This window comes from Petaurus breviceps, unplaced genomic scaffold, assembly GCF_028583685.1.
Source record: "Petaurus breviceps papuanus isolate PSGF00001 unplaced genomic scaffold, PetGlider_PUasm1.0 90919, whole genome shotgun sequence".
Classification (NCBI taxonomy): domain Eukaryota; kingdom Metazoa; phylum Chordata; class Mammalia; order Diprotodontia; family Petauridae; genus Petaurus; species Petaurus breviceps.
This window is the reverse complement of record NW_027187378.1, coordinates 36,499,122-36,524,996: the sequence shown is the minus strand read 5'-3', so window position 1 is coordinate 36,524,996 and position 25,875 is coordinate 36,499,122. Positions and strand designations below refer to the sequence as shown.

At 39.2% G+C, this 25,875-nt stretch overlaps 1 protein-coding gene across 2 annotated transcripts in view; it reads right to left on the bottom strand.

The window, feature by feature from the left end:
* The window catches only part of PLAT (plasminogen activator, tissue type), a 38,973-nt gene extending 22,918 nt beyond the window's left edge, over positions 1-16,055 (bottom strand). Inside the window, exons 1-2 of one of the 2 annotated variants that reach the window (XM_069075825.1) lie at positions 15,900-16,055; positions 14,960-15,041 (exon numbers count right to left, since the gene is read on the bottom strand). The gene's annotated coding sequence lies outside the window, so the exon portion shown is untranslated. The remainder of the gene's footprint in view (positions 1-14,959; positions 15,042-15,899) is intronic. The other variant, XM_069075826.1, reaches the window with a different exon arrangement.
* Positions 16,056-25,875: the final 9,820 nt, after the last annotated feature.

Genomic DNA, 25,875 nt, shown 5'->3' with positions numbered 1-25,875 from the left:
CTCATTTCCCTTCAGTCACAACAATCTCTTGATCCCATTCCCCTCCTCTTTACCTCCCCTTTCTTCCACAAGGCTCTAAGGAACTCGGCTTCCTCCATCTGTGCAGAGACAACTCCAGCTGAACCTTTACTCTCCAAGCCTTGATTCCTGCCTTTTACTGGCTTTCTCTTCGTTCTTTTATAAAAATCCTGCCTAAGTTAAGTCATCCCTCACCTTCCCACTTGATTTTTTCAGGGTGAATGAGAGACAAGGAGGCTCATTATACCTGACTGAAATCTTCCTGGGCAACAAGCAACTGGAAAACAGAAGAAAAACTAAGGCATGAAGGAATGAGAGAGATGAGGAGTTGGGAGGAGGATATGCAGGGGTATTTGATCTAGAAGGATTCCCCAAAAAAAGAATATACTGGGTGAACTCGGAGGGATTTCCTGCCTATGGTGTCTGTCCTCACTCCGTTCCTCTCCCTACCTTGAAGGAAATAAAAGTCCAGTGTTTAGAGCTTTGTCTGACTTAGGCAGCTCAGAGTAAGTCCACTTCTAGTGGCTGCTCTTTGGAACGACTTTGCTTCATACACAGGAAAAGACCTAGGATTTTCATTTCTTGACCATTCCAAAAAAAAAGAGAAAATTCCAGGGTATCCCCAGACTGGCACACACTTTGGAATTTCTGAGCACAAGGTATTTCTCCTGCTTTTTCTAAATTTCCCCTTTCTCCATTCCCCCCTAATTTTTCCTTTAACTTCTTTTTCTTGATTTCATTCCATTGCTAATTCCTCAAGTGATGGTTCTCAAATAAATTTCTCATCTTCTCAGTATTTGCAGATTTCACATATTTATAAATGGTACCCCACTAATTTATTATCTTAGCCTGACCACGAAGGCTTACTGTGCATCACAGTATGCAGGATAATGCCTTGCACATTTCCAATATCTCAATAAATATGGAATAAATGAATGAACGAATTTAACTCCTTTATTCTTGCATCCTTGCCCTTCCATTCTGATTTCTCCTTGCTCATCTCCCCATTACTATTATCTTGTCTTTTCTGAATCAAATTAAATAGCATAAGAAAAGCCTTTGCAAACCTTAAAGCACTATATAAATGCTATTTTTTCTTGGATATGATACCCAGTTTCATCTTCTTATGCCTAACACTGATCACATACATAGTACATAAAATACTGATCACATACATAGTACATAAAACACTGATCACATACATGCTTGAATTGAATTGACCCCCACTAAGTTCTATCTTTCAGGAACTGCAGGTACCCCCAACTGAACACAATCCTAAGTGCTAGAAAATGAGGGAAGAATTCACTTTTTACCTTTTTGTTCACCTATCAGCCTGCTTCCCCTAAAGCACCCTTCTAATGCCTCGCTAGAACGTGGAGGTCACCTTAAGTTTTCAAAGTCTCTGAGTCAATAGAGCACAAGATCTGGCAGGTCTCACCAAATTGGAAAGGAAAACCTGACTACAGCCCGGGAAACAGACTGGTTTTTGGTTTTTTAGCCACAGCAACCCAGGAAACCACCTATTAAAGTATGGAGGGACTGTGATCTATTTACATAAATGGAAGGAATGCCCACATGTTCACCGTCAGTTCATTTGAAGTTAAAAAAATATTAAAAAATCAGTCTTCCCTCAGAGGAAAAGATTCCCTCTGTCGAGTTTTCTGCAAGGAAATTTGCATGAGGATGTCCAGCAGCACTGTGGACACAGGGTCTTACACAAGAAAACAAGGAAAGAAGAAGTTTGTGTCATCTTCAATTGCTACAAGGGTTGGCATTTTCCTGGTTTTTCAATCTGGCTCTCAATGAGGGTACTTCTCTACTGACTCCCATTCCTGCTCTCTCCCTACTAACACTCCCCCTCCTCAGCAGCTACACACACACACACACACACACACACACACACACACACACAGAGCTAATCCAGTTTAAGCTAGTCTCACACACAAACAGAACTGTGGCTGAACCCATGCTGCATAAACAGAGCCCATTAGAGCAGCTGGAGGGGCTGGTGGGATGGAAAGATGACAAAGGACTTAGTCACCAGGCCAGCAGAGTGAGCCAGTGAAATTGATGGAAAAGAGACAAGGGGAGGGGGGATTGTACGTGAAAAGTTTCCTTGTCTGGCCTTTGTCAGAGAAGTTGGGGGTAGGTAGGGGTCAGGGACAACCGCCTGGGTAAAGGAAAAGGGAGAATGCAACACTCCCTCAAAAAACAAAACAAACAAACAAAAACCCGGTAAGCTTCACAATGGATCTGTGGGATCGATTTTGAACATTTCTTAGTTCCCTTCCTGGTATTGATGGGAAATTCTTCAGACAAAATAGCTGGTGAAATTGAAGGGAGGAAGAATGAGTTGATTCATAATTGAAATTTTCAAAAAGATAAGCTTAGAAAAAATCTTCAGGTGTTCATTTTGCAAACAATGAAGTGATTTTCCCCCCTAGTTTATTGTACTTAAAGGATCTCTCAGATCTGAAGTGCCCCAAGAAAAGAATCACCATATTGTGATATGGATTCCTCATGTTTTCCTGCAGACTCACCAAATATACAACTTTTAGAACATGAAGGAAAGGTGCCACAAAATGAGAGGGCAGTCCAGATCTATGGTCTCTTTAAAAAAAAAAAATAACCCAACATATTTCCACATTAGTCATGTTGTGAAAGAAGAATCAGAACAAAAGGGAAAAACCACAAGAAAGAAAAAACAAACCAAAAAGAGAAAATAGTATAATTCCATCTGCATTCATACTCCATAACTCTTTCTTTGGATGTGGACAGCATTATCCATCATGAGTCTTTTGGAGTTGTCTTAGATCCTTGCATTGCCGAGAAGAGCTAAGTCTATCAAAGTTAGTCATTGCACAATGTGACTGTTACTGTGTACAATGTTCTGGTTTTGCTCACTTCACTCAGCCCCATGTAAGTCTCTCCAGGTTTTTCTGAAATCCCAGGCCCATGGTCTTAACTACCTAAAATGCTGTTCCAGGCATAGGAAGAAAAGATTTTACAACCAAGCCTCTAGCCCATTTCTGGCCTTCTGATGTTCATTCTGGCTGGTGCTGTTGATACTATTTTCTAGTGGGGGTAGTTAAAAGAGCTTTAAGACCACAGTCAGGAGGACTGGGAAATTCTTCCATTCACTCACATTTATCTAGTCATTTACAGTTTACAAATCACTTTCCATATAATATCTCCTTTGATCTTAACAGCTCTGCAGAATTAGGTACTTACTGCACAGGCAACTGAATTCTCATTTACAGATGAGAAGCAGTGTACCATAGTGGTTAAAGAGCTGGTCTCAGAGCCGGAAAGACCAATATACAATTACTTCCCCATCCCCACTCACATCCCCACTACCCACTAGGGTAGTGGCTAGGAGACTCTGGGCAAGTCAACTGACCTCTTAGTCTTTATTCAAATCTTTAAGTTGCTGGTATCTGCTTGGGTAAAGGGAGTTTCCTCATCTGGAAGAGAAGTTCCTTATACCAACAAAATTGGAGTGCCAGTCCCTGTCTCCTATCTCTTCCAAACTGAATTTCTGAGAAGTTAAATGATTTAAACAGGATTATATGACCATTATGAGTTTGGATATGTCTATAGGAATAATCATCCATCAACAAGCATGTATTAAGTATTTGCTATATACTGAGCATAGACTCAGCTGGGTGGCTCAGTGGTTATAGCACTGGGCTTGGAATCAGGAAGACTCATGAGTTCAAATCTGGCCTTACCAGCTATGTGACCCTGGGCAAATCACTTACCCCATCTGCCTCAGTTTCTTCCTCTGTAAAATAAGCTGGAGAAGGAAATGACAAACCGCTCCAAGTATCTTTGCTAAGAAAACCCCAAAGGGGGTCATGGAGAGTTGGACATTCCAGGAAGCTGTCTAATCTAACCTCACACTCAGGACTGAAACAACTGAAAACAACAATATAATAATAGTTACCTGCTGGGGATACACATGTAAAAGTAAGTCAAGCAGCCCGTGCCCTAGAGGAGCTTATATAGTGAGAGATGCAGCACGTCCACAGGTAAGTGGACATCCGGGATATATACAAAATAAGTGCAATGATCTGAAGTAGGGCAGAGGACACTAATGACTGGGGGAATTGGGAAAGGCTTCTGGAAGGAGCTGGCACTTAAGCTGAGTCCTGAAGGGAGCTAGGGATTCCAAAAGGTAGAGGTGAAGAGAGGGACTGGGAAGCATTCTAGGGATGGGAGGCAGCCTATGCAAGGACACAGGTAAAGAGCAGCAAGCAGTCCAGCTTGACTGGAGCATGAGGAAAGAGCCTGCCTGAGAAAGTCACATGGAATCACCTTGGAAAGACAGATTAGTGCCAGCTTGTGAAGAGCTTTAAATGCCAAGCAGAGGGGTTTGCCTTTAACCTTAAGCATCCATAGAGTTCAGATCTGGAGCTAGAAGGGATATTAGAGGATACTTAGTCCAATCCTCTTTGTGGATGAGGAAATGAGGTCTAAAAAGGTTAAGTGAAATGTCCAAGGTCACATAGCTGGGTAATAGGGAGCACTGGAGTTTATGAAGTAGGGGAATGATGTGATTGGGGATTTACTTTAGGAACATCGCTTTGTGAAGAAGATATTAGAGAGAGAAGAGAATTGAGGCAAGATGGCCAATTAAGAGGCCATTTCAATAATCCAGGTGAGAGAGGATGATAGCCAGAACTAAGATGGTAGCTGTGTGAGTGGAGAGGAGATGGAGAGGAAAGATGTTATGGAGGCAGAATCTACTGGACTCAGCAACTGATTGAATACAAGGGATGAGGGAAAATGGAACATTTGGGATGATTCAAAGGCTGTGAGCCTGAGTGACCTGGAAGGACACTGGTGCCTTCGAAAGAAATAAGAAAGTTCAGAAAAAAGAAGGTCTTCAATTTTGAAGATGCCAAGTTGAGATGCCTATGGGACATCCAGTCTGTAGGACTAGGAAAGAGACTACTGCTGGATGTATAGACCTCAGAATCATCAGCATAGAGATGATCATTGAACTCATGGGAACTGAAAAGGTCACCAAGTGAGAAACTGTAGAAAGAGAAGAAGGGTCAGTATAGAGCCTTGGGGGAAGGGGTATACACCCATAGTTAGGGGGTGAGAGTAGATGGTGATCCAACAGACAGGAAGACAGGGAACCAAGATCAAGCAGCATCAGGAAAACCCAGGGAGAAGAGTGTGTCCATGAATACAGGCTGGCCAACAATCAAATGCACCAATTTTGAGGCAAAGGATAAAAGAGTTTTGATTTTAACTTGTGGAATTCAAGATGGCTCCAGAACATTCCATCTGAAATACCCTATAGGCAGATAAAGACACATTACTAGCACTCAGGAGAGACATGCTAGGGCTGGACTTATAGATCTGGGAGTCATCTCTATAGAGATGATAATTAAACTCAGAGATGTTGATGAGGTCACCAAGTGAGAGTGTAGAAAGAAGACTCTCAGAGTCTTAAGAGAGACCTACAGCTCAAAGAGAAAATTTGAAGGATAAGAGGCAATGAGGTGTGGCAGATAGGGCACCAGACTTGCAGTCAGGACAACCTCAGTTCACACCCTACCTGGGCAATTCACTTTTTTTTTAAAAAAAGTCTCTTTGTGCCTCTATTTCCTCATCTGGAAAAATAAAGGTCTTGATGGACACTAATGTCCCTTCCAGTTTACAATATAGTCCAACCTTCTCATTTTCCAGATGAGAAAATGGAGCCCCAGAAAGCTTAAGTGACTTTTGTAAGGTCACACAGTCAGTAGTTGACAGAGGTAGAATTCGAACCCAGGTCTTCCGACTCCACAGCTAAACACTGTTTCCTCTGCACCTCACAGCCAAGGGGGCAAAAAGCATGGTATACTGGAGACAACTGGGTTTGGAAAATCTGCACTCAAATCTTTTCATTTCATCACTGTGGGCCTCAATTTCCTTATCTGTGGAAATGAGGATGTTGAACTACACGGTCTCTTATGTCTCCTTCCAAGCTGACATTCTGCAGCTCTGCACCTTATACTTTTACTTTCTTCACATCCTTCTGTCTCCAAGGAATCCACTGACCTCATGCTCATTGCTCAACTTCTTTCAAATCCTCTTCTCAAACAATAAAACTTTTTTTTTTTAATTACACAGGATACGACAAAGAGAATTTCAGAAAGGGACAAAAATAAACATGGCAATTTCATTACCAGCTTGTTAAATTTAATATGCTCTAGTTAAAAATAAACTATGGGACAGACAGAAGATCATGGTTTCATTTCAAATCCCTTCTTTTGTTGTTTTATGAGAGTGTTTGTGTTTGATGATTGTTCAAGTTTGTAACCAGAAAAACGATCTTTAAAAAAATTTTCCCTCAGAAAAGAATCTGATGAACTCAGTCATGACTGGTATACATGATGGATAAAAAGAATAAATAACTGATTATGAAAGAGTCCTGAACTTAGAGCTGGAAGAAGGGGATTCCTGTTGAGCTGTTATACTCTTCCAAGAGAGTGTAATACCGTCTCCCTCAGCCCCAGTTTCATAAGAAAATATTCTTTATATAAGCCTCTTTTCATTCATTTTTATCTTTTCATAAAGGTCCTTCCTGTGTATCAAGTGTTCCTTCTCTGTCTTTGTGACTAATTTAAAAAAATTAATCCTGTGAGGAAGCTAGGGGAGTGGAACAGAGTGGAAATACAAGACTTTGATAGCCTATCTTCTATTATTGATGAAGTAGAGTGGACAAAATTTTTTTTTGGAGGGGGGAAGGCAAGGCAATTAGGCTTAAGTGACTTGCCCAAGGTCACACAGCTAGTAAGTATGTTAAATGTCTGAGTCTGGATTTTAACTCAGGTCCTCCTGACTCCAGAGCTTGTGTTCTATTCACTGCACCACCTAGTTGCCCCCCAAAATATTTTTTTAAAGCACCAAACTATTCACCCAAAGTGAAAAGGGGGCAAAATTCTCTCTTCCTCTCCCAAAATTCTTCTAAGTTGTGGTGTGAATTATGAAATTAGCCAAACTGTCATGGAAACATTAATTCTTAATATGCTCTATTACCATCAACCCTAGGCTCCAGGGCATCTGAAATGGGTTGAGGAGGAAGAAATAGATTAGATGTCAGGGCAGCTAGGTGGTGCAGTGGATAGAGCACTGGCCCTGGAGTCAGGAGGACCTGAGTTCAAATCTCACCTCAAATACTTACTAGCTGTGTGACCCTGAGCAAGTCACTTAACCCTGTTTTCCTCAGTTTTCTCATTTGTAAAATGAGCAGGAGAAGGAAATGACAAACCACTCTAGTATCTGCCAAGAAAATCCCAAATGGGCTCAGGAAGAGTTGGGCATAACTAAACTAGCATCACTTAGACTTGTAATCAGGAGAAATTTGGGTTTGAATTCTAGCTTTAACCCATACTGTGGGCAATTCAAGTAATCTCTTTGAACTTCAGTTTTCTCAATTCTAAAACAAGATAACAATATTTTCACTACTTACCTCACAATGGATATCCTGGGGAAAATATCCTTCAAATCTCAAAGTGCTATAAAAACTTGAGGTGTTATTTAAATGATTACAGCCCAGTCTAAGCTAGTTAAATGGAGTGATCCCAATACCCCCAAAAATCTAAAAGAAGAGGAATTTAACAGTTCAAGTTCCTTCTGAAAACTCTACTTAATCTATTCATTGAAATGTTAACTTTGAAGCTGGAATTTAAATAAATCCTGAAAACATCAACAAATAGGATTCTTTTTTTTTTTTTTGCTTTTTGGAGGGCAATTGGGGTTAAGTGACTTGCCCAAGGTCACATGGCTAGTTTTTGTGTTGAGTATCTGAGGCTGGATTTGAACCCAGGTCCTCTTGACTTCAGGGCCAGTGCTCTATTCACTGTACCACCTAGCTGCCCCAACAAATAGGATTCTTGCTGAATAATAATTATAATTCTTTGAGGATGCTCCAAACAAGCTGTGGTATAAAATGGTGAAGGAATGTAATTGTGCTATAAGAAATGACAAGCAAGATGATTTCAGAAACACCTGGAAAGACTTACATGAACTGATGCATAAGTGAAGTGAACAGAACCAGGAGAATATTGTACACATTAACAGCAATATAGCGCAATGAAGAACTGTAAATAACTTATTCTCAGCAATACAATGATGCAAGACAATCCCAAAGGACTAATGATGAAGCATAGTATCCACCTCCAGAGAAAGACCTGATATTGATTGACTACAGACTGAAACATGCTACTTTTCATTTTCTTTCATCTTTTTTATTCAAGTGTTCTTACACAAAATGACTAATATGGTAATGTTTTACATAATCGCACATATATAACCTATTACCATATCAGGAAAGGGGGGAGGGGAGGAAGGGATAGAATTTGGAATTCAAAACTTTAAATAAAAATGTTTTAAGAAAAAATTTTTTAAAGGATGCTCCACCCTCCCCAAACAAGTGGCATAATCCGGGAAATGAAATAACAGTAATACAACAATGCTCCATTTTCCTTCCAAGTTTCCATGCTGGACAGTCAGGAAATAGAGAATTGAAGTTTTTCATAGTATGGTAACATGAGCTTCCCTTTTTTTTCCCCTCACCTTCCATTATGTCACACTGAACGTGTAACTAATGTGCAAGGAGGAAGAGGACTTCAGTGGAAGGAGGTCCCTGAATTTGGAGTCAGAAGACATGGCCCTAAATTCTTACTCTACTGCTTACTCCTCATACCCTCATTTGCCTCCTTTTAAAATGAGATGGTTACGGGGGCGGCTAGGTGGCACAGTGAGTAAGAGCACCAGCCCCGGAGTCAGGAGGACCTGGGATTGGTTCCGGCCTCAGATACTTAATACCCACACAAAAAAAACTGGCCATGTAACCTTGGGCAAGTTACTTAACCCCAATTGCTTTAAAAAAAATGAGATGGTTAGGGGCAACTAGGTGGCACAGTGAATAGAGTGCCGGCCCTGGAGTCAGGAGGACCTGAGTTCAAATCCGACCTTAGACACTTAACACTTACTAGCTGTGTGACCTCGGGCAAGTCACTTAACCCCAATTGCCTTCCTCTCTCCAAAAAGACAAAAAAAAATAAAATTTTTTTTAAAATGAAAGGGTTAGATTAGGTGATCTCTAAAACTCCCTTCCAGCCCTGATTTTGTAATTGTGCACTGGAAAACAAAGCTCCATATAAGTAGCTTTTAATATGTTCCAAGTTATAAAGAATGTTTATCAGTTAATGGCAAAAAGCTGATGGATCTATTTCCTACTACCTTCAAATATACTCTACTGTGTCAACTTGTGACTGATTCTATTGATCCTATAAACCTTTATCTCATACAGCCCACCAGTTGTCTACACTCATAATATTTTTAATAAGGAATCTTGTTTCCTGCTCAGGGAGGGTGTGTTTACTTGATTTTATCGGCTTTTTATTTGTTTTTTATTGATTCTGATACAAAGGTGTTTGCTCTACATGTGCTATAACCTTGGGTACAATCTTTTTGGGAGGGGGGGGTGGAGAAGGGGAAGGTGATCAGGATCTATAATTTCATCCATATAGAAAGCTTTCCTGGGAAGAAATTCCCCTGCTACCAACACAGGTCTGCTGTCCTGTAATTTGCAGTCTTAGAGAGCTCTGGCTGGGTACAGAAAGTTTAAGTAGTCATCTTCAATAACAAGAAGAAGCCAGAACAAGTAGCTGACTTTTCTAGAATCTCACCCCCCCCCATAAGACCCATTTTAGGGACCATAATATGGCCAGGCTTGGTTGGATAAGAGACTTTACATGAATAAAAATGCAAGGCTGGAAAATAAGGAAATGGGGACTTTCCCAAGAATACCTTCATCTTTCCTTTCTGTGGCCTAGGTGGCCGTCCCTGACTTTGGCATAACCTTAGCTATAGCCAAGCAAAAATAATGTTTCCTTTTCCTATGATCATAACAAGCAGGGAAGAGAAGAATAACATTTCCTGTGTGGTCTTTTTTCTTAATTTTAATGATCCATACCTTGTGGCCAGATTTATAATCTTCCCTTCTCCCCTCCCTAGCTATTTTTAAGGCTCTCCCAGAGTAAAAGGATTTAGGACTTCCTTTGATATACTGTCACTCCGTTCTAATGTCTAACAAACCTGCCACTGCCCAAAAGGATTTAAATAGTCTGAACTCATTCTTCAGCTTAAGCTATTAAAGCTTCTGTTTCTTAGCTCCCTTGTAATGAATACCAGTATACCAAAAACCACCGTCTCCTAAGAGGTGCCCAGTAACTCAGTGTTTTTCTCTTGGAATAGCAAAGTAACAATGAGACTACATGGAAGTGTGGCAGTTCAGGGCAAACATCTTGGGGGGTGATACATTATTGGGGGAAAAGGTAGAGAAAAGGAACAAGGTCAACAGGTAGAACTCAAAGATACCTGGGGATCCTCCAAGAGGCAATGTGGTTCTGGAATCCTCAGGGATTCCCATACGCTCAGGAAATTGTTGACTGACTTCAGACTAGATTCCCTGCTACCTTCCTGCTCATATGGGGTCAAGGCAGAGTCCCCAGCAGAGGAGTTCTGTCCTATCTCTGGTGTCAGCTCAAGCAAATGGTGGACCCCTTGAAGGGACCACAATTCAAAGTGGATTGCCAGGTTCATCCTATCCACAACCCATGACCCCAGAGCCTCCCGGACTATGTCAATTTATAAATCAGGAGTGTAATAGATCCATTTTCGGGACATTTTGCCCAGGTCATCCCTCCTTTCTATTCTCAGCTGCTTTATAGACAATTCTTGAAGTCATCCAATTAGAAAACTGCCATGCAGATAATCCATAGCACTATTACAGCTGGGTACATTTTAGCAGTATATCCTTGTGCAATTAAGTACCTATCTATTAACTTATAACAGGGCTCTGATCCCAGCTCTTCTACCAGCTAGCTATGTGACCACACCTCCTTTTCATTGACAGTAAATTCAAAGAGTTAGACAGGGATTTTAAAGGCCATTTACAGCTCTGAAAGGCTAAATTGAGCCAGGTTAATGCAAGATTAGGCCATACCAGGCTAGGCCTGGACAGGTGACTCAGGTTCAAATACCACCTCTAAAACATACTAGCCAGGCAAGTCACTTAACCTTGCTTAATCACAGTTTCTTCATCTGTAAAATGGGAAGAATAATAATAACACTTATTGTTGTGTGACCCAGAGGAGATAATGTATGTAAAGGGCTTTGTAAACCTCAAACTGTCAGGTACAGTAAATGTCAACTATTATTATCATATATTAAGGTAGGCCATACTTAATTAATTAGATTAAGTTAGGCCATGCTAGTCCAGACTAGATTATGCTAGTTTAGACTAGACTAGGCCAAATTAGGCCTAGGGCTAAGGAAACATTTTTCCTCTTTCCTTTCAGACCTTACTCTCTCACTAACTGTAATCATTCTTTTTCCCAGTAACTTGATTCTCTCTGGAGAAGTCTATTTCACATGTAGATTAATGAAATTAATAAAATTTTATTGCCCTTTGTAAATGAATAGTTCACTCAGAAGAATAAGTAGTCTGGATCACTGTGCATTGCTCTCCAGTAATGATGATGGTACTTGATAAACCATCTTCATTCTTTCACCCAGCCTCCCATGACACCAACAATACTCATAGGCTCATGTTGCTAAGGGAGAGAAGCAGATTCTGTGACTGAGTGCTTATCAAATAGTCCTACTGGATAAAATGCTAGACTTGGGAGTCAGAAAGACCTAAGTTCAAATCTTACCACAGGCATTTACTAACTGTGTGCCCTTGAACAAGTCATTTAACTGCTGTCTGCCTCAGTTTCCTTATCTGTAAAATGGAAATAGTAATAACATCTACCTCCCAGGGCTGTTGTAAAGATCAAAAGAGATGTTATTTATAAAGTACTTTGCAGACTTTAAAGTGCTATATAAATGTCAGCCATCATCATTAGTAAAATGCTCTAATAACATGAACTAACAAAATATTAGAGTGGAACTTAAACACCTTTAGAGGTCCCTAGGCAGCTCAGTGGATAGAGCTCACCTGGCTTGGAAACAGGAAGACTCATCTTCTTGAGTTCAAATCTGGCCTCAGACACTAACTGTGTGACTCTGGGCAAGTCACTTAACTCTGTTTGCCTCAGTTTCCTACTCTGTAAAATGAGCTAGAGAAGGAAATGGCAAACCACTTTAGTATCTCTGCCAAGAAAACCCCAAATGGGGTCACAAAGAGTCAGACATGACTGAAAATGACTCAACAACAAACAGGCAATAGGAGTTTTATTCTGTTGTCATTGGAAGTGCTGGGTTTTGAGTTCAAATCCATTATTTACTGTTTGGCTTGGTCTACACAAAACCAAATAGCCAGATTAAAAAGGAAAAAAAAATTTGCATGTACCCAAATATTTGAGGTCATATAAAGAATTTATCTGAATTCAAAAGCTCTGTCCTATTTACTCCTGACAATATGAGTAAGACCTATAGTAGAAAACTAGCTCCTGTTACATAGCTCTGATTGAAAACAACTTGTGTACCTTCAAAGGAATGTACAGGAGCTCTTGAACTAATCTCACATCCTCCCAGCTGGACAAACCTAGAGATATGACTTGTACATAGCTAAAGAATCACAGAATCTCAGAGTTGACCTCAAAGGTCATCCAACTCACATGTGTGCAAGGATGCAGAGGGCCACAACACACCTGAAAAAACGTGGTGACAGGTCTTTACTTAAAGACCTCTAAGGAAGGGGAGCTCATGATCTCCAATTACAGACGGCCGATTCAGTTTGGGGCAGCTCTAATTGTCAGGGAGATTTGTTAGATAGATAAAGAGAGAGAGAGAGAGAGAGAGAGAGAGAGAGAGAGAGATACATATCAAGTTAAATCTTCCTCTCTATAACTTTTGCCTATTGATTCCAAGTCTGCTCTCTCAGCAAACACAAAAAAATATAATTACTCTTCCACAGGACAGTCTTCCAGTACTAGAATATGGCTATCATATACCCCTTTCATCCTTCTCTTTTCCAAGAAAAATATCTCCATTTCCTTCAACCAGTCTTTGTACAGCACGATCTCAAGGTTCTTTGCCATCCTGGCTCTCCACCTCCATGGTGTCTTCAGTTTCACACTGTCCCTCCTAAGATGGAATGCCTAGTACTAAACACAACACCTTGAATATGGTAGAGTATGGCAGGACTCATCATATCCCTAGTTCTGGGCCCTGTGCCTCTCTTACTTTAACCCAAGATGGCACTAATTTTTTTTTAAATGTCCTTGGCACTAAAAATACATACTTGTTGCTATTTATTTACCTTTTTTTTTGGCTATATAATCTTATTGACTCATAACAAGCTTTACAATCCACTAAAATCCCCAGACTTTATTCAAACAAATTGCTACCTAGTCTCAACACCCACATCTCGTCCTTGTAAACTTAATTTTTTGACTCAATTCTTATCCCAATTAAATGTAATTTTATTAGATTTGGCCCAATGTTCCATTGCTTAGCATAGTGCCTGGTTCATAGTGGGCTCTTAATAAAGGTTTATTGACTGACTGACTGACTGATTGCTCTAGCTTTTCCAGATCTATTTGAATCCTGATCCTGTTACCCAAGTATTAGTTAATGCCTTCCAGTCTTGTGCCATTTGAAAATTTCATAAAGGTTTGATAAGCTTCATTCAAGTCACTGAAAAAAATGTGGGAGCACAGGAATAATAATGGAAAGAACATAGGCTTTGGAGTCAAGCAATCTGGGTTCAAATTCTGACTGGGATATTTGCAACCTATATGACCTTGGACAAGTCACCTAACCATTTTGAGCAGGCTGGAAACTGAAAGCTTTCAGGTAGGGGAAGAGGCCAAGTATACTTTTTGGTGGGTGAGAAGGAGAGAAGGCTGGCATTTGGCAGCACACCTTTTGGTGTTCTACCCCCCTGTCAATGAGTGCACCCCAGGGCTTTGCCCTGTGCCTTCTCTCTCTCTGCTCTCTGTCTTGGTGATCACAACATTCAAAGATCATCTCAGTACAGATGGCTTCCAAATTTACATATCCAGCCCTCATTCCTCTTTCCTGAGTTCCAATACTTCATCACCAACTGTACACTTCAACCTGATGCTTAATAAATACATTGAATCTAATTATAGAATTAATCTCTTTCTTCAGTTTTCCCCCAGATGTTTGGCATCATATAACTTTAGCTGATCATGCTTTAAGCACCAGATGAGAGAGCTGATAACACCATGATAATCTACTCAATTAATCAACATTCATTTACTTTGTAAGGCTCCTCTGGCCAACAGGAATTTACAAGCTAATGAGTCAGACTCTTCCTAATGTTCTGCTGTGCCTGGCTGTGTCGGTGTCTCATGTCCTTGAAGCAGCATCTCTATCTTAGATGATACTCCACAACGTCCCAGGGGAGCACAGGTCACTTCCACAAATGCTAGACTTACAAATGAGAAATTATCTCGAGTATCAGGGAAACTGGCTCCAGGCATTTGGAGATAAACTGAAAAAACCTGGGGGAGACAGGACTAAGAATGAGCAATGTAGATTGAAGAAAGCTATTATTTGCTTGGGTTAAATTTCTGAGGCTGGCATCTTTGAAAAGGAAGGTTAGCCCACACAGAAGGGAGGAATGGTGCTATTTACAATTCAATAGCCAAGGTATCCCTTGCTAATGCACCAACAGGAAGCATTTTTCTTTTTTAAGCTGAGTGTTCTCATATTGATCCAAGACCTAGATCCTCAGATGCCCCTACATATCCATGGGAATGGAAGAGTATTCTTCACTGGGTTGAAAATATAAAAAATTATTAGCAGACTATTTCCTTTTTCCCTGTTCCTTTTTTATACAGTTTTTTTTTTAAGAAGAGGATGAGTGAGAGGAAGACATTAGTGGCTTGAGCTGTCACCAAGGAGTCAGAAGACCTCAACTGGCAGTCCAGATCTGTCTCCAAATTAACTGTTTTACCTTAGGTAAGTCACTACCCTCCTTCAGGCTGTGTGCCACCAGTGGTGTGAGGGCTCAGTATGTTTGCCTCCTTCTTTTCTCCCTGGGAGTTTAAGAAAATGAAAGATTACACGAGTGAAAATCTAGAGAGGCTTCCAGGCTTCCAGGGGGTAAGTGCTATATAGACTAAAGGTTATTCACATTATTTTGCTTCCACAATTGCAGAGAGAAATCCTTAAAGGACTCTGTCTGCCATCATCCAGGTAAGAAGGTTTGACAGCAGAGATCATAAGGAGGAAAACCGGGGAAGGAGCAAAGAGGTCTTTGTGTGTGCAGATCATTTCTCTTGCCCACCCCTCCACCCCTGACCCAGCACACTCAGCAGGAAACTCTAATCCTGCTAAAGGGACCTTCACTTTCCAATTCCATGTACTAATTAGGAGCCACCCAGCCAGTATTAGACAGGTAAACTGACATCACACTAAAGTCCCAGAGGAAGATTTATTTCAGGTCCATTAGTCATCAGATGTTTTCACACTATTTTTGCATACTGCTTTTCACTTTTCCCTGACTCTGCATATCAGGGGTTTCTTCTTCAAGTGCTATACCTATTAAACTTCCCTACCCATACCCCAGAACTGGAAGGTTGTGGACTGGTATTCTGTTCCTTCCTTCTTTCATTCCTTCTTTCTTCCTTTTCCCCTTTATCTTCCTTCCTTCTTTCCTTCATAATATAAACAGCACTCTCTGTTACCCCTCCCGTGGCCCCAACAGTTCATTAAGCCTCAGGACAAATGGTGAGAGCTGTAAGAAAGAAGTCCCACTTCAATCCCTCTTCTGCTCAAAGTGCAAAACTAATCCTAACTTTCAGAAGCTCCTTCATTGTTGGTTTGCTCGGGACTCCTAACAAAGGGAAAAGAGGATGCCGGCTGACAGTGGACATATAATATACAAGACCTACCTCTCCTTGTCTTCTGTACCCCTCCAAGGGCTTTCTCCCAAGTTGCAGGCTTGTGGCTGAATCTCAGCTCTGAGTTCCCTGAACAGCTCTTGGCTCCTTTAAATTCCAGGGACAGAGGTGGGGTCTGTGGCATGGAGTGGGCGGGTTTCTCGCCTCTAGGAGAATGCCCAATGGAGAGGCTGCAGTGATGGAGGCAAGCTGGGACGGGCCTGTTTTTTTGCTAAGGAGGGGGAGGAAGTATGAGATAGTCAACCTAGCCAGCCCTTTCTGGCCTTGGGCCAGTCTGTATTATTCACTGGTTTTGATTTTGTAAAGACACACTTGAATTTCTAAGTAAATAAATAAATAAACAAGTTCTGGGAAGTTTCTTTGTCCAGACCTGGGGGTCCCATTGCAGTCACCTGGCCTCCACTGACATGTGATGGGAAGGGCAGGACAGGTGCAGGCCCACCAATTCAAGGATAGGATAGCCAGATGGAGCCAAGGAATGAGACCACCAAGAGGAGGGGCAGCCCATGGTCAGATGACAACTGGGAAACGCTGTCCTGCTGTCCATATAGAGTCATAGAGCTGAAAGGGACCTTAGAGGTCGTCTAGTCCAATCGTCTCATTTTTCAGAGGAGGAAACTGATGTCCAGAGGGAGGAAATTACTTGCCCAGGGTTACTCAGGGGGCAGGACCACCCAGGCCTAAGTGTTCTTTCCATTACACCACACTGCCAGTCACCTACAGCTAAAGCAAGGTCCCCACCCCAAAGTATGCCCCACCATCTGTCACGGTGCCTAAAATGCCACCCTTTGAGTTATTCCATTTGTTCTTGGAGGCTTTTCAATTTTCCAGAATCTCACATTAAAAATGTGAATACCTCTGGGATTGAGTTATCCTGTTATCAGCCCTAAAGGGGCCTGTACTAGTACTAGTACTAGCAAAGGGACTGTGGGTGTGGGTTCAGGGAGAGGAACCTTGAAAAGGGATATAGGAGAGACAAAGGGACAAAGAAAAATTGTCAAGGACAGACTTCTTTGCCCATTTGGCAAGGCCTGCCTGTGAAGAGCCATCATGAAAAGGGGACACCTTCGAACAGAAAGTGTTTAGCAAATTGGAGCAGTCATCAGAAATGAGGAGCTATGATGAACTAATCTATCTATTTGCATCGGAGAGAATGTTGTCTACTAATTCACTCTAGCACTTTGGTGATTAGAAGCATTGGTCTTCAAGGCCCACCACAACCTGACCCTTGACCATCATTTTAGCTTTATCTGATAACTCCCCTCCACACCTCTGCACTCCACACAAATCTTCTCTAACAGCCTCCATGCAAAGATTCATGCTTTTCCCTATGCTTAGAATGTCTTCCCCTACCCTTCTGCAGTTGCTGAAGTCCTACCTATCTTACCCAAGCCCAGCTTGAATGCCATCCGCTCCACAAAGCTAGCAACAACCCTTCTGTTTGAGACTTCCTGTCGCACCTTGTCTTACATGTCTCTAATGCACTTATCATGTAACATAGATTATTATTATTATTGTCTGTGTTTCAATCTCACAAATATTTAATGAACAATTTATGAGTGTGAGCATTGCGCTAGACCCTGAAGGGGGAGATACAAACTTTAGATGAGACATAATCCCATGCAGATCTCCGTTGGCTAAACCAGTAAAGGGAATTACTCAAATTCCAGTGAATATGAGATGGATTTCTCCACCCCCAGTAGAATTCCAGGAGCACTTTAGAATAATGCTGAATTATTAGCTACTGGATTGATAGAAATGAATGCTGCTTTTATATGTGACAAAGATAGAGAGGAGAAGAAAAAAATGAAAATTAAGCCCATTTCAAGCACAGTTCACAGCAATTTCATTTTCTTAAAAAAAAAAACACCTTTCTTTGTATCATTGTTTATCAGTGAAATTATAGATTTTTTAAAAAAATATTTTATTATTGGAATGGTAAAAAAAAAATAAGCGAAAAGAGGTTAAAAATGATAGGAACCAAGCGCCTACTCTATAAATGATTTGTAGGGTGTCAACACAGCCCCTTCCTGGCCCTTGTGAACTTGGAAACAAATCCCCAGTGAGAAAGAATGACTTTTCCAGGGTCAGGCAATACATATTTCAAATAAGGATACTTTTATGAACAAGACTAAATAGAATCTTAAGGAGTATCGGTACAAAGGGCATCTGGAAAGGAAATGCTCTCCTCAAGAGCTCCCAAGTTTGGCACTGGTTCTGTGACCTTCCTCCCCACAGGTCCCATGAGTCACAGTAACAGAGCAACATCTTGGAGAACAACTAACAGTGATGGTCCCCAGTTATCAATTAAATAGGCAGCAGGACATGGCATTAGAAAGGAGAACTAAAATCAGACCCTAATCATCTGAGAAAGAAATGACATCATGTCTACAGCAACCTGAAGGAGAGGAGAAGTGGTTAAACCAAGGGGTTCATGACACAGTGGCTTTAGACAAAGAAGTAAGAAAGGAAATAGCATCTGACTTTGGAGTTTATGGAGTATATTCTGGTAGTTAGTTGGTATTGAGGGGAATGGATCTTTATGGTTCTGAAATCTGCTTAGTGTCTTTCTTGCATGGATTTTCCTAAATCTTTATCCAGACCAGTGACACACAAGGAAGAGAGATCATATTTGTTCTGTTAGATTCCTGAAGACAAAACTGAGACCAATGAGTAGAAGTTACAGGTAGGCAGACTTGGACTTGATAAGAAGGAAAACTTTGTAATGATTAGAGTTGTCCCAAAGTGGCAGAATAGCTTTTTTAAAGGTAGCAAGTTCCTCATCAGTAAATGTCTTCCAATGGAAGGTGGAACTTATTTATATTTTCAATATGCACTCCTGCTTCAAGATTTCAAATCCCTTAAGTTTACCATCTACTATGTGAAATAATATTGCCTTCTATCTTCCCACCTCTGCTGTTTTCCATTCCAGTCTTCCCATCCCTACCAGGTTAATACTTTTCTGATTGGGTTACTCTTATACTTAAAACCATTCATGGAACATGGTGCTATAAAAAGTTCTTTAGACTTGGAGTTAAGGGAGACCTGGGTTTGAATATTACCTCTGACATTTACTAGTTGCATGTTCATGTCAAATTATTTAAGCTTCCTTCACCCTGCGTCCTCATCTTATAAACAGGAGTAGTAATACTTTTGACACCTACTTCATAAGATTTGTGGGATAATGTGTAGGAGGCACTTTGCAAACCTTAAAACACTATATAAATGTCAGATATTACTATTGTCTACCAAATAAAGTTCAAGCCCCTTAGAACCTTTAGGGACTACCATGGGTTGGCTGCCCCTCTTCCTTTCCAGGTTTATTTCAATCTGCTCTCATTTAAGTACCTTATTCAGGGTTGTGCTGGTAAATGCTTGACAATTGACTCTCAAAAAAAAATGTTTGCAGGGCACATTTTGGGGAGGGGGGGATTGGGGTTAAATGACTTGCCCAGGGTCACACAGCTAATAAGTATCAAGTGTCTGAGGTTAGATTTGAACTCAGGTCCTCCTGACTCCAAGGCTGGTGCTCTATCCATTACACCAACTAGCAGGGTACACTTTTAAGTTAAATCTGAATTATTAACATTTTCCTTATCACTTTCTTAAGTCTGTTAAATCAATAAAACAATAAATCAAGGCCTGGTTTATAGTGATTTCTAAGGTATAAATCTCACATTGAGATTTTAACAATCGGCTCTCAAGAGCCAGTACAAATAAGATCTAGCACACTCCTGTCTATGATGCAGATGAAACAGGTTGCTCACCATCTTCAGTACACACACCATGCTGTTCCTGCCCTGTGTCTTTGCTCATGCTTTCCCTGTTCCTGGAAAATCCTTCCTTTTTCTCTGCCTGTTGAAATCCTACCTGTACTTTGAATCCCTGCCCAAGTGTGTCCTCTTCTATGACTACTTCCCTCATTCCACCAAATGGAAATTCCTTTTTCTAGCTCAAATATCATAAACTATTCTGTTATTTTCTTGTGCATTCATCATATATCATACCAATTTTATCTTGTCCTGCAACTCTTCTGAAGTTATTACTTCAATTAATTTTCTGTTGACTCTCTAGTTCTCTAAGAACATCGTTTCATCTGCAAGAAACTGATGATTTTGTTTTCTCTTTGTCTATACTTCAAATTTCTTTTTCTTGTCTTATTCCTATAGCTAGCATTTCTAGCGTTGTGTTAAATAATAGTGGTGATATGGGCATCCTTGCCATAGTGGAAAGACCTATAACTTTTCTCTACCACATAAAATGTTTGCTCTTGGATTTAGATTAAAAACTGTGACAATTAATAAATTAAGGAAAGGTATATCCATTTCTATCATTTCTAGAGTTTTTAATAGAAATGAGTGACAGATTGTGTCAAAGCCTTTTCCACAACTATTTATATAATCACATGGGGTTTATTATATATGTTATTAATATAAGTTATTATATTTATAATCTTCCTTATGTTGAACCAACCCTGTAGTCCTAGTATAAACTCATGATGATCATAGTGTATAATCTGTCCAATATATTATTGTAGCCTAATTGCTAATTAATGTTTTTTAAAAAGTTTTTATATCAGTGTTCATTAGGGATAATTGGATATTCTACACTGTGTCTCTTCCTGATTGAAGTTTAAGACTATATTTGCATCATAGAAAGAGAATGGAGGGGTACCTTCTTTTCTTCTTACTGTAAACAATTTTTTTCACATTGGAACTAATTATTTTTGAATGCTTGTTAGAATTCTGAATCTATCTAGTCGTAAATATTTTTCCCCCTTTGGGAGTTCATTTATAGCTTACTTGGTTTAACTTTCTGAGATTAGATTATTTACATAGTCTATTCATTCTTTTATTAGTCTGAGTATGTTATATTTATATAATATCCATCTATTTCTTCTAAGTTTTCAGTTTTGTTAAGAAGTTTATTAATCTGCTTAATTTTCAGCATTCTACTTTGCTATTTAGTTTGATATTTTTGATTTGCTGTTGTGAAGATTTTTTTAATTGTATATTCAATTCATTGATTTGTTCATTCTCTCTTTTGTTAATGAAAGTATTTAGAAACATAACATTTCCCTTGAAAACCACTTGATCTGCACTCTATACATTTGAGTAGAGTATCTCATTATCATAATTTTCTTTAATGAAATATTCTATTTTTTTCTATAATTTTTTCTTTGACCACCAGTTCTTTAGAATTATGTTAATCTACAATTTTCCTACCTTTCTTCTTTCTTTCCTTCTTTTCTTTTAGCTAGGTTTTCCTAGTTCCCCAAAGCTGGAAGCACAGCAACCACTAATGTCATCAATAAATGATGTGTTTAATATTTATGCTTTTTTATTCTTATTTTTTTTTTGGTGAGCTCTTTATAACCTAAAAGAGTCAGTTTTTGTAGTGGTGCTATATACAACTCATAAGTATATACATTCTTTTCTATTCCTATTTAGTAATCTCCAGGCACCTATCATCTCTAATTTTTCTAAAATTCTATTCAAGTTCATAACTTCTTTCTTATCTATATTTTGTTTAGATTTGTCTAGGTTTGAGTACATTAAAATCCTCCATTATGATAGTGTTATTTTTTATTTCTCCTTCCAATTTGATTAGCTTTTCCTTACCTAGGTAGTTGATACTGTGCTATTACATGTATCTATAAAGTATTGATATTAAGTAATGAATAATGGTACTTTTTGGTGTAACATCATTTCCCTACTTATTCTCTTTTATCTTTCCTATATTTACTGTAGCTTTATTTGAAATCAGGACTGTTACTTATGCTTTTTTTTTAGTTCAGTTGAAGCTTAATAGATTTCATTCATCATCTCATTTTAACTCTTTGTGAATCTTTGTGGCTCAAGTGAATTTCTTGCAAACAGCATATTATCAGTCTGATTTCTAATTCATTCTGCTGTCTTCTTCAATTTTATGTGTAAATTCATCCCATTCACATTCATGGTTATGATTGTTAACTGTATTTTTCCCTCCATTCTGCCACTTGTACTTTTCCCTCTCTTTACTACCATCTCCCTCTTTAGAAATAATTAGGTACTAAAAGAGAAGAAATTAGTCTGATATTTGTGATCTTATAAAATAGTCTCTTTCCTCCCTTTTTTAGCTCTTCTTTTCTCCCTACCTCCATCTTTCTTACTCTTACTTCTCTACATTTTAATCTTCCCTTCACATTGCTCCCTCCAACATTTGAGATATATTTTGTTTATGACTATGCCCTTACCTATCCTGCTCTTTCTCTTATGTCTTTCTCTGTCCTTCCCTTGTTCCTATTCCCTCCTATTTCATTTTTGAATTTGATATATTTCTATACCAAGATTTCAATGTGTTTTGATAGGAATGAGTGAGGTGTGTTCTTTTTTTATCTAATTCAGATGGAAGTGAGGTTCGTGAGATACCCATTTCCCCTTCTTCATCTTCCCTGGCCATATATTCATCATCTTGTATACCTCTATTATGCAATAGTGATTTCCCTCCCCTTCTTCCTCCTTTCTCCCCAGTATAGGGCCCTGTCCCTCCTATTTTTGTATTTTCCTAAAATCAGAAAAATAAAACAAAACCACCCACTAACCATTTGTTATTTTAACTTGTCTCTATTAACCTTAAAGATATTTGGGTTCTGAGAAGACATTTGTTTATTATCCCCCAATAACACATAAACAATTCATTCCTAAAAATTCCTTCAATTATAAAATTTTGTATACCTTTCTATGTTTATCTTCCTGGCTACATTTATCTTTTCAAATATCTACACAGTTCTGGTCTTTTTTTCACAAGGAATGCTGGTAAATCCTCTATTCTACTAAAGATTTATTTTTTCCCCTTTAGAATTATGTTAATTTTATCAGAAATTTTTTGCATTTAATTTTTTTTTATTATTTATTGTAAACTTGATTGCAAGTTTTTATCTCCTGCCTTTTGGAATACCATATTCCAAGCTCCCCCTTTTTTTAGAATAAAATTTTATGTAATCTTTACTATAGCTTCTTGGTATTTGAACATCTTTTTTTGTGGGTTGTAGCATTTTTTTCCTTCTGCAAGTTCTGGATTTTGGTTATGATGTTCTTGAGAGTTTTCATTTTGAGTTTCTTTGTGGAGGTGACTAATAGATTCCTTTTATTTTCAATTTACCCTCTCATTTAAATAGTTCTGCGTAATTATCCCTTATAATTTCCTAAATATGGTACCCAGGATTTTTCTCCTGACCATAATTTTCAAAGTCTAATTATTCTTAAGTTATCTCTCCTTAATCTATTTTCTGGGTTAGCAGTTTTTACTGTGTTTCTTAGATTTTGTTTAATTTTTTTTTTTTGCATTTAAAAATATCTCTTGCATTCTTGAGTCACTGTTTTTTTTGTCTAGCCCATTTTAATTTTCAAAGCATTCAGTTCTTGAGTAAGGTTTTCCACTAGGTGTTCTAAACTGTCAATTTTCTTTAATATTCTTTCCTCCCTAGTTTTTCCATTCTGTATCTCTTCTTTCTTTTCCTCTATTTATTCCTACAATCATCATGGCCAGGAAATTTTCTATAAACCCTCACCTTGCCTAGTTGTGGGGTTGCTATCCTTTTTAGAATTTGTCCCTTTGACTTACTTGCCTCTCCCTCCCCACTCAATCATCATACTGCTCTCCTTGGGGTGTGGTCTTGACCTCAAGTCATACCTATCAGTGCCTCCCTTGAGCCACACATAAGCAACCCATACGGACATACATCTCTTAAGTGAACAGCAACATTTTACTGGGGTTTCACCTATTTCCTTTTTTTCCAAAGCTTTTTTGGTAATTTTCTTTGAAGATTTAAAAAACAAAAAGACACCAGCAATAACTAAAGTCAAGTTAGGAGTGATAAACTAAGCAAGAGCAATGTCTTGGCAAATCTCCATGGGTTAGAATATATTCCATGACAGAAAGCTCTCCACAAGGAGAACTGCCAAAGCCAATCTCATCTTGATAGTGAGGTCACCTCTGATACGGGAAGCAGGCCCAGGGTGTAGTAGCTTACTCAGTGGGCAGTTCATATCAGTAAAGGATGTGAAAGCAGTAAGGCAGACTGAGCAGATAGATGGCGACAAGCGAGTCATTATTTCTGCAGAGACTCATCATTGCACTGGAACATCTCAGGAAACTATGTCTCTTGCCTTTTTCCTGTGTCAAGAATTTTTTTCCTAGTAAATGAACGTTGGTATGAGTTTTCTTAGCTCCCCGCTCTTCACCCCAAGGAAGTGATGATGACTATTTTAAACAGATGCCCTTTCAATGCTTCCCTTTCACCAATTTTCATCTGATAGTGTTTCTCACAATAAGCTTGCTAATTCTGGAGCTTACTAATTGTGGGGTTTACACCAGTTCCTTTGGAGCCCATCAGCTGTTCTGTAGTTTCCCTCATAGGAAACCCTTCTAAATCTGTGCATCTTTACATTTCCTGTTTAATTGAAGTGGCAGATTGGTCTGATGGGCTGAATCACACTGTAAAGGTTACATGTGCCATCTTAATGCAAGCTCATGAGTGATTCTGCATCCATCCTCAGCTTTGATTTGAATCATAGGATCATTGACTGAGAACCTAAGGAAATCTTAAAAATCATCTAGTCCAGCTTCCTCATTTTGCAGATGAGAAAACTGAGACCCAGAGAGCTTAGAGTGAAGAATATATCAACAGGACCCAAAGGATCAATTGGGCCCTAACTTCAGCAGTTCTCAATAATCTGTTTAGTCCAATTGAACATCAAAGACAAGAAAAAAATTATGTAAAGTCAATCTAATTTTCAGACCAAAAATGAATAGTGCCCACAGGTGGTGCTCTTCTCCACCAGCTAATCTCTTCCACATTAAATTAGAATGGTCTTTGAAGAAGATACATAAATGCTCTATAATTATCTTTTGCATAATTATCTAACTTGAATATGTAAAGAAGAAGCAAAGTTTGCAAGGAGTTGACCCACTGAAATATAAAGAGACAGGGTGTTACAAAAAAAAAAACATATTTATAGGCATCCTTATCATGGAAAGTAAGGGCTGTTTACTGACACAGTGGATAGTGTACTGGGCCTGGAGTCAGGAAGATTTATTTTCCTCAGTTCAAATCTGGTCTCAGACACTTAGCTGTGTGACCTTGGGCAAGTCACTTAACCCTGTTTGCTTCAGTTTCTTCATCTATAAAATGAGCTGGAGAAGGAAATGGCAAGCCATTCCAGTATCTTTGCCAAGAAAACCCCAAATGGGGTCACAAAGAGTCAGACGACTGAAAACAACTAAGTAACAGCAACAAAAGAGTTGATAGTGATATCTGTGTGTTGTTTCTTTTTTCTTTCTTCTCTGTTGAAAGTGCTTCTTCTCCTGAAAAGGTTGGGGTTTTTTTTTTTGTTTTGTTTTCTTTCTTTCCTGACTTGGAAAAGAGCCCAGAGTATACTCTCCCCACTCTTTTCCCTCTATCCCCCTCTCTCTTTATGAAGAGAGTCTTACTAATGTGGAAATATGCTTAAATGGTTACACATGTATAACCTATATCAAATTGCTTGCCATCTTGGGGAGGAGAAAGGAAGCGAGAGAGAAAAAATTTGAAGCTCAAAATCTTATTAAAAAATGAATGTTGGAAATTATCTTAATATGTAATTGGAAAAAATAAAATACTGTTTACCACCTCCCCAAATAAAGATAAGCATGAAGAGAGTCTTAGTAGCCCTCTGACTTATCCTGCTTAACCAGGAGCTCTAACACACCTCAACAAAATGATCCAAAAGCACCCTGGGAAAATTTTCTTGATGGTTCTGCTTTGTTTTCCAAGAGGCACTTTTACCTCCAATTCACCTCCACAGGATGGCTTCCACTTCTGGTCCCATATTCTATAACCGTGTACGTGTAAGTGTGGGATTGGGAAAATCATCAGATCACCTTGCTCCATTTAAAGTAAGATGCTCTGATATCTTAACAAGGTGAGAAGAAGTTCCAATGAATC